General features: G+C 45.4%; 1 long non-coding RNA gene across 5 annotated transcripts in view; it reads right to left on the bottom strand.

Moving 5' to 3' along the window:
* The window catches only part of LOC102552432 (uncharacterized), a 67092-nt gene that overhangs the window by 415 nt on the left and 59177 nt on the right, over window positions 1–7500 (bottom strand). For all 5 annotated transcript variants that reach the window (XR_005501049.2, XR_005501048.2, XR_005501047.2 and 2 more), the window contains exon 7: window positions 1–9. This exon is cut by the window's left edge and continues 415 nt beyond it. This is a non-coding gene — a long non-coding RNA (uncharacterized LOC102552432). The remainder of the gene's footprint in view (window positions 10–7500) is intronic.

The following is a 7500-nucleotide window of genomic DNA, read 5'->3' as shown; positions in this document are numbered from 1 at the left end:
CTGTGGGAACTGGGGAAATAACGTTAGAACCATTTAGATTTCTGCTTTTCATTCTACAAATATTGGGGGTAGACTTTAAATATTAGATAGAGCCAATGAAATATGGATAAAGAGACATTCAGACTGTCTTTATGGAATAGTAATTGCAGACCTCTCCCAAGTCATTCTCCTAATTGTGCCTTGAATACTGAGGTTGTCCCCACACCCTATCTTTATGGCTATATCCACTGCAGGTTTGAGGTCGGTAAAGAAGTGGGCCTCATGGGCTCTGGTTCCACCCTAGGGTCCTGAAAGTTGGGAAGGTTGTTGCAGGAACCCATTCCAAATAATGAAGAATTGAAACTGATCAATGATTTATTGTGCAGCCCTTAAACAGAATAGCTCCGCATTCCTACCATATAAGGACACCCTCGCTCACCCCAATTCCAATTTGCCTTTACCTTCTTTCCCTTTCTTTTGGACCAGAGATTCACGGGGCTGAATTAATTCCGCCTTCTGATGCCACGTGCCTGATAGCTAACAAGCCTGTCTTACATGTTAGCGTGCTCTCGTCTGCGTCCTGACCTCCAGCCCCACGTCTGCCACCTTCTCTAACCCCCTCGCTTCTCTTTATTCAGATATATGACTACCCTTGAACAATGGATGCTGCTGCATTGGAGTGTGCGTGTCTAATTGACAATCATTCTCATTATCCTTCTTGCTTTTCCATGCTTCCTGTCATGTTCAATATAATTATGGTGGCCAAGAACTCCACCTTCCCCCAGTGGCCTTGCTTGGGATCCTGGCCAGGAACACCTCTGCCTGCAGGGACACAGGCCATTGCCCTTGCACAAATATGTGCTGCGGCTGCCACCACCACCACCACCCCACCCCCACGATTTGTAAAGTCTGAGTCCACCAGGAGTGGGATGCTGAGGTGCTGTATAGAGCATCCCATGCTCAGCAGTGCCAGGCGCTCTCTCTCTCTCTCTCTCTCTCTCTCTCTCTCTCTCTCTCTCTCTCTCTCATTTCTTCACATCCTCTCCTGCACTTGACACATAATACAATCTTCCATTTGTATCAATCTGATGATTTTGAAGAGGATCAAATTGTAACTTAAGCATGCAGTTCTCTGATTACCAGCGAACGGAGTGTCTTCCTATGCTTATGAGCAGTTGGGTTTCTTCTGTAAACTGCCTCCCCCACTTGCCCTGTCTTCCTGGGGAGCTCCCTACCTTTCTCTCCACAGTCCACTGGAGCCCCTGGAAGCCTCCAGTCCTTATTGATTTCAGGCCCAACAAACATCTTTTTCTAACTCCATCTGTCAGGAAGGTTAACTCTTCCGAACTGAAATCTCTAATTTTGACTGTATGTAGCCAGTAATTTTTCCTTTAAAGGTTTCTATTGTTTGGGTCTCAGATGGGAAATTGCTCCAAACTCCACAGCCGCAAAGACCACACCCCTTCTATGTGGCTCGTGTCTTTCTCTGTCATACACAGGGTTATTAATCCACTGAGAATTCAGTTTTGTCAAAATCGAGAGATAAGAATAAACTTTTTTTTCTAGAGTCATTTCGTCCAGCACTAATCTGCACAGCCATGTCCAAGGTCTTCACACTACAGCATAACAATGTCATCCACAAAGCTCCCACAATTGAATTACTTACTTCAACACACACACACACACACACACACACAAAGAGAGAGAGAGAGAGAGAGAGAGAGAGAGAGAGAGAGAGAGAGAGAGGAAAAACTCTAATGTTTTAGCTAAGTTCACCATTTTGTGTCAGCTAGCCTCAGCTAAATGAGTATTTCTGATTGGATATTCAGGGATCTAACCTCTTCCTGCAGCTTTGGGGAGTAGCTAAGTACCAAATCGCCATGGATACATGATTTGATGTCCGAGTTGGTCTCCTAGCACCTCCACATCATTGCTCCATGCTTTTGCTACGTTTATTTTGAAGTCTTGGCCAGCATGGTTTCTTAAGTGGAAGAGAAAGGGTAGGAGAATGTGAGTGGACATAATCCCGGTCTCGCTTACCCTGTCCTCTGCCTACGTCACTTCTGCTCAGGATCACGTGTAAGAGTGAAAGTGGTCTCTGTATCAGTCAGAATGGGGGAAAGGGCTCAATACCTGTGAGATTACCTGCTTGTCCTACATGATCTCCTGAAATTAAGATGGCATATCTTTCAAAATAAGAGATAATATTTTACTTCTGCTTACTTTTGTTAATGCTTGGAAAACCTGCATGGTGACTCCTCGGGGGAAAGTGAAGAGAGGGGGACGTCTGCAGATTTGAGAAGGAAGCAACATGGTGAGCAGTGGGCTGCCAAGCATCCATGTGTACAGTAGGAAAAAACAAACAAGTCTGCACTCCATACATGACTTACTAGAACCTGAATCCCTACCCTCAGCCTTGGACAAATGGACCTCCCCAAAAGTTGTGAAATTACTTAGTGCAACCTGTCACTCAATTGGCAATTCAAGTGAACTTTGCACAGAGCAGTTGACATCAGCTAAACATTTGAAGCAGGCTCTGCCATGGCGGATTCTATTAGTCAAATACAGACCCAGATGGTTAGCTAGCTAAGACAAATGCCAAAATGCCAGCATGTCCTTCCAGAACGTGGCTGAAGACTGAAGCCACCTTAGGGTGCCTGGGTACTTAACTGTTGGACTGTTTCTAGATGAAGCAAAGTGTGGTGGTTTGAATAGAAATGGCATCCATAGACTCAGGGGTTTGGGCATAGGGAGTGACATCATTAGGAGGTGTGGCCTTGTTTGGGTGGGTGTGGCTTTGGGGAGTTGTATCACTGAAGGATGGGGTTTGAGGACTGAAATTCTCAGGCCATACCCAAAGTGACATCCCATTCCTGCTGCCTGTGGATCTACATGGAGATCCCTTGTCTACCTCTCCAGCACCATGTCTGCCTGCCTGATGCCTTGTCTCCCACCATGACAGTAAAGGACTGAACTGTGAAACTGTAATCCAGTCTCAATTAAATGTTTGCTTTTATAAGGGTTACTGAGGTCATGGTGTCTCCTTACAGCATTAGAAACCCAAACTGGGAGAGAAGTGATAGAATATTCAGATATAGGGGGGGAGGGAAGGAGGGAGGCAGAGAGGTCAGGAGGTAAAGAGAAAGGGAAACAGAGCAAGAGACGGGAAAGGAGCTAGAGATGGGGGGAAGCTGGGAGGGAGGAAAAGGAAAAAAGGAAGGGAGGGAGGGAGGGGTGGAGGGAGATAGAAGAGGAAAGCTACACCCTGGCTGACAAGTAACAGCTCCTCTAAAAGAGTTTTCTCCCCTCGCCCCTCTGATTTCCCTCAGAACCTCATTTTGAACCTGAATCTATTATGAGTAAATATCAACACTTTAACAGAGCAGACAAGACACAGAGAAATTGTCCTATGGGTATTTAGTATTTTTAAGTGGACCAAATAACTCTAGAAACAGTGAGTAAAACCAAACACTGCCCCTGCCTTCCCCTTGCAAGTGTGAACCCCACAGAAAATTGTAGATGTCATTCGGTCAGACTTTGCTTTTCCTAGAGACACACTCCCGAAGAAATCATCTCATGAAAACATAATCCAGATATTTAACGTAGAAACAGTAAAAACAAAATATAGATTAATATGGAAAAATAGAAATGGAAAACTAACATTTGTTCAAAGAAACTTTATCGTATCCACACTTAGGGAGCGTCTTCATAGCCATTCGGGATCATGTAGTCCATCATGCGGACCGGGATAGGTACGGGTGTGTGAGGACAGGAGCTAAAAAGCAGAGAGTTAACAATGTAACCACTGCAGAGCCCTGGGCCGGCCTCCTGTGCTCCACCTCCTACCTCTTCCACCTAAAATGTTGAGAGGCTTTGGACATTTTATTTTCATTATTTTTTTTCTGGGAATTTTCACTGCATTGCCTAAGCTGTCTTTAAACTCCTGGACCCAATCGATTCTCCTGCTTCAGCATCCTGAGAAGCTAGGCCTGCCATGGTGCCACGGAGTGTGGCTCAGAGCACTCACCTGCAAAATGGAAAGAGAAGCAAGACAAACCCCACTAGCTCTTAGTTGACTCAGGGAATTAATTTACACATGGCAATGGGAAAGCTGAGTCAATGGTGCCTCTTACTCACTGAGAAAACAGTGGAAGGCTGGATGGCTCAGTGGTTAAAGGAGCTTGTAAGCCTCTGAACCTGAACTCAGTCCTGGGATCCACAGACTGGGAGGAGAGAGATGACTCCTGGATGGTGTCCTCTAACCTCCACATACATGCGTGCGCTCTCTCTCTCTCTCTCTCTCTCTCTCTCTCTCTCTCTCTCTCTCTCGTGTGTGTGTGTGTGTGTGTGTGTGTGTGTGTGTGATGCTGCCTGTCTGTCTGTGTGCTCTTGTGCTCTCTCCCTCTCTTGCACACTAAATAACAAATTTAAATAACGAAAACAAATTTATAAAGCAGTCAGTGAGGTTAGTTATGATTCACATTATTATTATAGCATTATTTTATAACTTCCTATTTATACAGAAAAGTGTCCATAAAGTTGTAACAAAATCTTAACACTGTTTCTCTCTAGAAGATGGGAATATGGATTTCCCTCCTTCTTTTTGCCTATTTGTGTTTTTCTAATTTTTCCCTCTATGAAAATGCATTGATTTCCTAATAAATATCAAGTTATTTTTTAATTTGGGGGGGTTTCTTTTTGGGATGGGCATGGAGGTTGGCATCCTCACAAGAGTGGCCTGCATGTGCAAGAACAGCCTGGGGTCCGCCTTAGCAGTGAGGAGGCACAGGAGAGAGAGACCCATCGATGAAGGACCCATCCGGCAGCAGAGTGAATGAGAGGGATGAAGTTCCGTGAGGGCTCAGGGACAAACACCGACTAGAGTCTTGAAAGGTGCTGGATAATTTCCCAGCCATTAATAACATCTGCTGTCCTGCTGAGCAGGCTTACACAGGGGTCATTAGAGACCTGCCTCTAAGACAGATGAGGACCTGTGAGGCAGGAGAGCATGCTTCCTCAGCGGGGTACCACCCAGAGGGAAGAGAGCCCTACCTGACAGGACCCTACCCCAGCTTGCAGAAGGGAAGGGCTGGACTGACCCCTGGGCAGATTGGAACGGGGTGTTGTAGGGGCAGCAAGGGGCTGGTGTATAAAATGAGCCCCGGTGTGAAGTGGGCCGCACTAACCTCCTACAGGGAAATGCCTTTATGGGTCACACGTGTAAAAGGCTCACAGAACGAGCAGGCTAAAGGACCGTGCGACCTTCCACTGCATTGTTTTCCAGCGCCACCAGCAGTGGTGGCACGCTGTGAAGAGGTTTTCAATCACCGGAAATAAGCAGTGCTTGATAGGAGAGTTCATCTTTCTTCAAGACAAGAAACCAGCGAGCACAGACTTCATGCCTCTCCTTGACTCTAAACCACATCACCACATCGAGAAGTTCAGCTCTTCAGTCACGGTAACCAATACGCCTTTTCTTGAGTGTCATTAAGAAGTGCAAATGTTAGAGTAAAGATTGCCATCTACATAAGCCTCAGGCAAGCTCCTGTCCAGGACACGACCCCCACCCCGCCCCACCCCCACTCCACACACAACAGGAGTTTGCTTTGTTGGAGATTTTAGACTTCCTCATGTAAGAGTACAAAGTTCTAAAAGAGACGCTCAACCAACATTCACTTAAACATTTTTAATTTCTCCAAACCTCCCTCAAGATGATGGAAAAGGAATCGAAAATTTTTACAATCACAAGAGAGAAAAAAAGGGAACAAATAAAAATAAAAACCAGAGAAGAGTTCTGTCCTCTGACTGACTAGAGATGTCAAATAATCACACTAGCTGGCCGGGATTTAGGACCTCCTCTTCCAGAAATGTGACAGCTGACTCCTTCTTCAAACTATTGCTCAGATGAGAGTCTAGGTAAATTGCTTTCAGAAAACATAAAGAGGAAACAGATGGAAAGCATAAAGAAGAGGCCAAGAGAGCTAGGAGGCAAAGCGAGGGGACTGCTGTCTTGGACAGGCATGACACAGAGCAGGAGGGGGACATCAGGGCCTCGGCACTCGTGGAAAAAGCATCATTCACTCACCTAGGAAGCAATGTCTCTTAGGGCAAATTCTCTAATGTTAGCAATGTGCAGCTTTTCAAATCGGATGGTAGATAGGCTGGTGCCTGTTTTAGCATTAGGCTTTTTAACACGCTTAATGTTAAGCATGTTCTTCTTCCATATATTGTAAATGGCGTATCCCAACAGATTAGATCATTTTGGTAAGTGGTGTCAGCTTAGGCTTGAGGTTTCTGAACTTCGCCATGTCTTGTCAAAGGTGCCCACAAGTGAGTGTATTCAGACAGAGGACAATGGAAAACCTTAGAATTTGGAAGCTCATATAACCAAAGAGTGAGAGCTGAAAGCTAGATTGGTTAGACTCTGTACGAGGAGTAATTGAGCCAGGAGTCTTTCCCCTGGCATACTCAGCTGGCTAGCACTCCTCCATAAAGCTGGATGTCTCTCTGAAGAAACTGGGTGAAGAAAGATCTGGCTTTGTCAGGCATGGTGTCGATCACCCATAATTCCAGAAGGTACTCTTAGCTGCAAATAAAGTTTGAGGCCAACATGTACACGTGAGACATGTGATATAAAGAAAAAATGAGTGGGGGTGGGGAAGGCAAAGAGGAGGGTCTGGCCTTGCAGTACCACACCTGGCTGATAACATGCTAGATTAAGAGATACCTGGTCCACCAACATTCACACACTAACTCCCAGAGAGATCCAGAATTTGGTTACTAGAGAAATAGGTTGGTCACCTCCCGCTACACTAAGGACCTTTATTTTATGGGGTCCCCAATGAAACCAGCAAGCACCCACTACTTGTCCTTTGGAAAACGAAGACCTTTTCATAAGCTCTGCTTCTCCACCCACAGCTTCCAAACATCTATTTGATGTCCTCATCTTAAATGCAAACAGACACTTAACAAAAGTTCCCAGTAAGAAAGCCATGCACCAGAATAAACAGATGCGGGAGGAAGGGAGAGGCTTGGGAACCAGACAAAAGAGAAGAAAACCTGAACGATGAGCTACACTTAGGACTGATGAGGGCAACGGGGCCTGTGTGAAATAAGAGATCGTATATCCAATATAAGAACCGGCTTTTCAAAACTCAAAACAGAGCAATCACTTCAACATAGAAGGTGTTTATTATATGACAAAGTTAAGGCCTCTTTCAAGATATAAATTAAAAGCAATGGGAGATTACAGAGGAAAGATTAGGAGATATGGCCAACAATGAAGAGATCCAAAATATGAACAACAGACATTTCAAAAGGAGCCCCACAGTCGAGGAGAGAGAGAGGTTATCGCAGAGGTCATTGCATTCCCCAAATTTGTTCATTCTGAAGTTTGGCCTTCTTATGGGAAGGGAAGGGGAGGGAAGAGGAGGGAAGAAGAGGGGAGGGAAGGGAAGGAGGGAGGGAACAACAGGCAGGCAGGGAGGCAGGCCAGTTGTCTTGCTTAGGAATTTGGAGGTG

This window comes from Rattus norvegicus, chromosome 2 (genome assembly GCF_036323735.1).
Source record: "Rattus norvegicus strain BN/NHsdMcwi chromosome 2, GRCr8, whole genome shotgun sequence".
Lineage (NCBI taxonomy): Eukaryota > Metazoa > Chordata > Mammalia > Rodentia > Muridae > Rattus > Rattus norvegicus.
The sequence above is the reverse complement of the archived record's forward strand: the minus strand, read 5'-3'. Positions and strand labels throughout refer to the sequence as shown.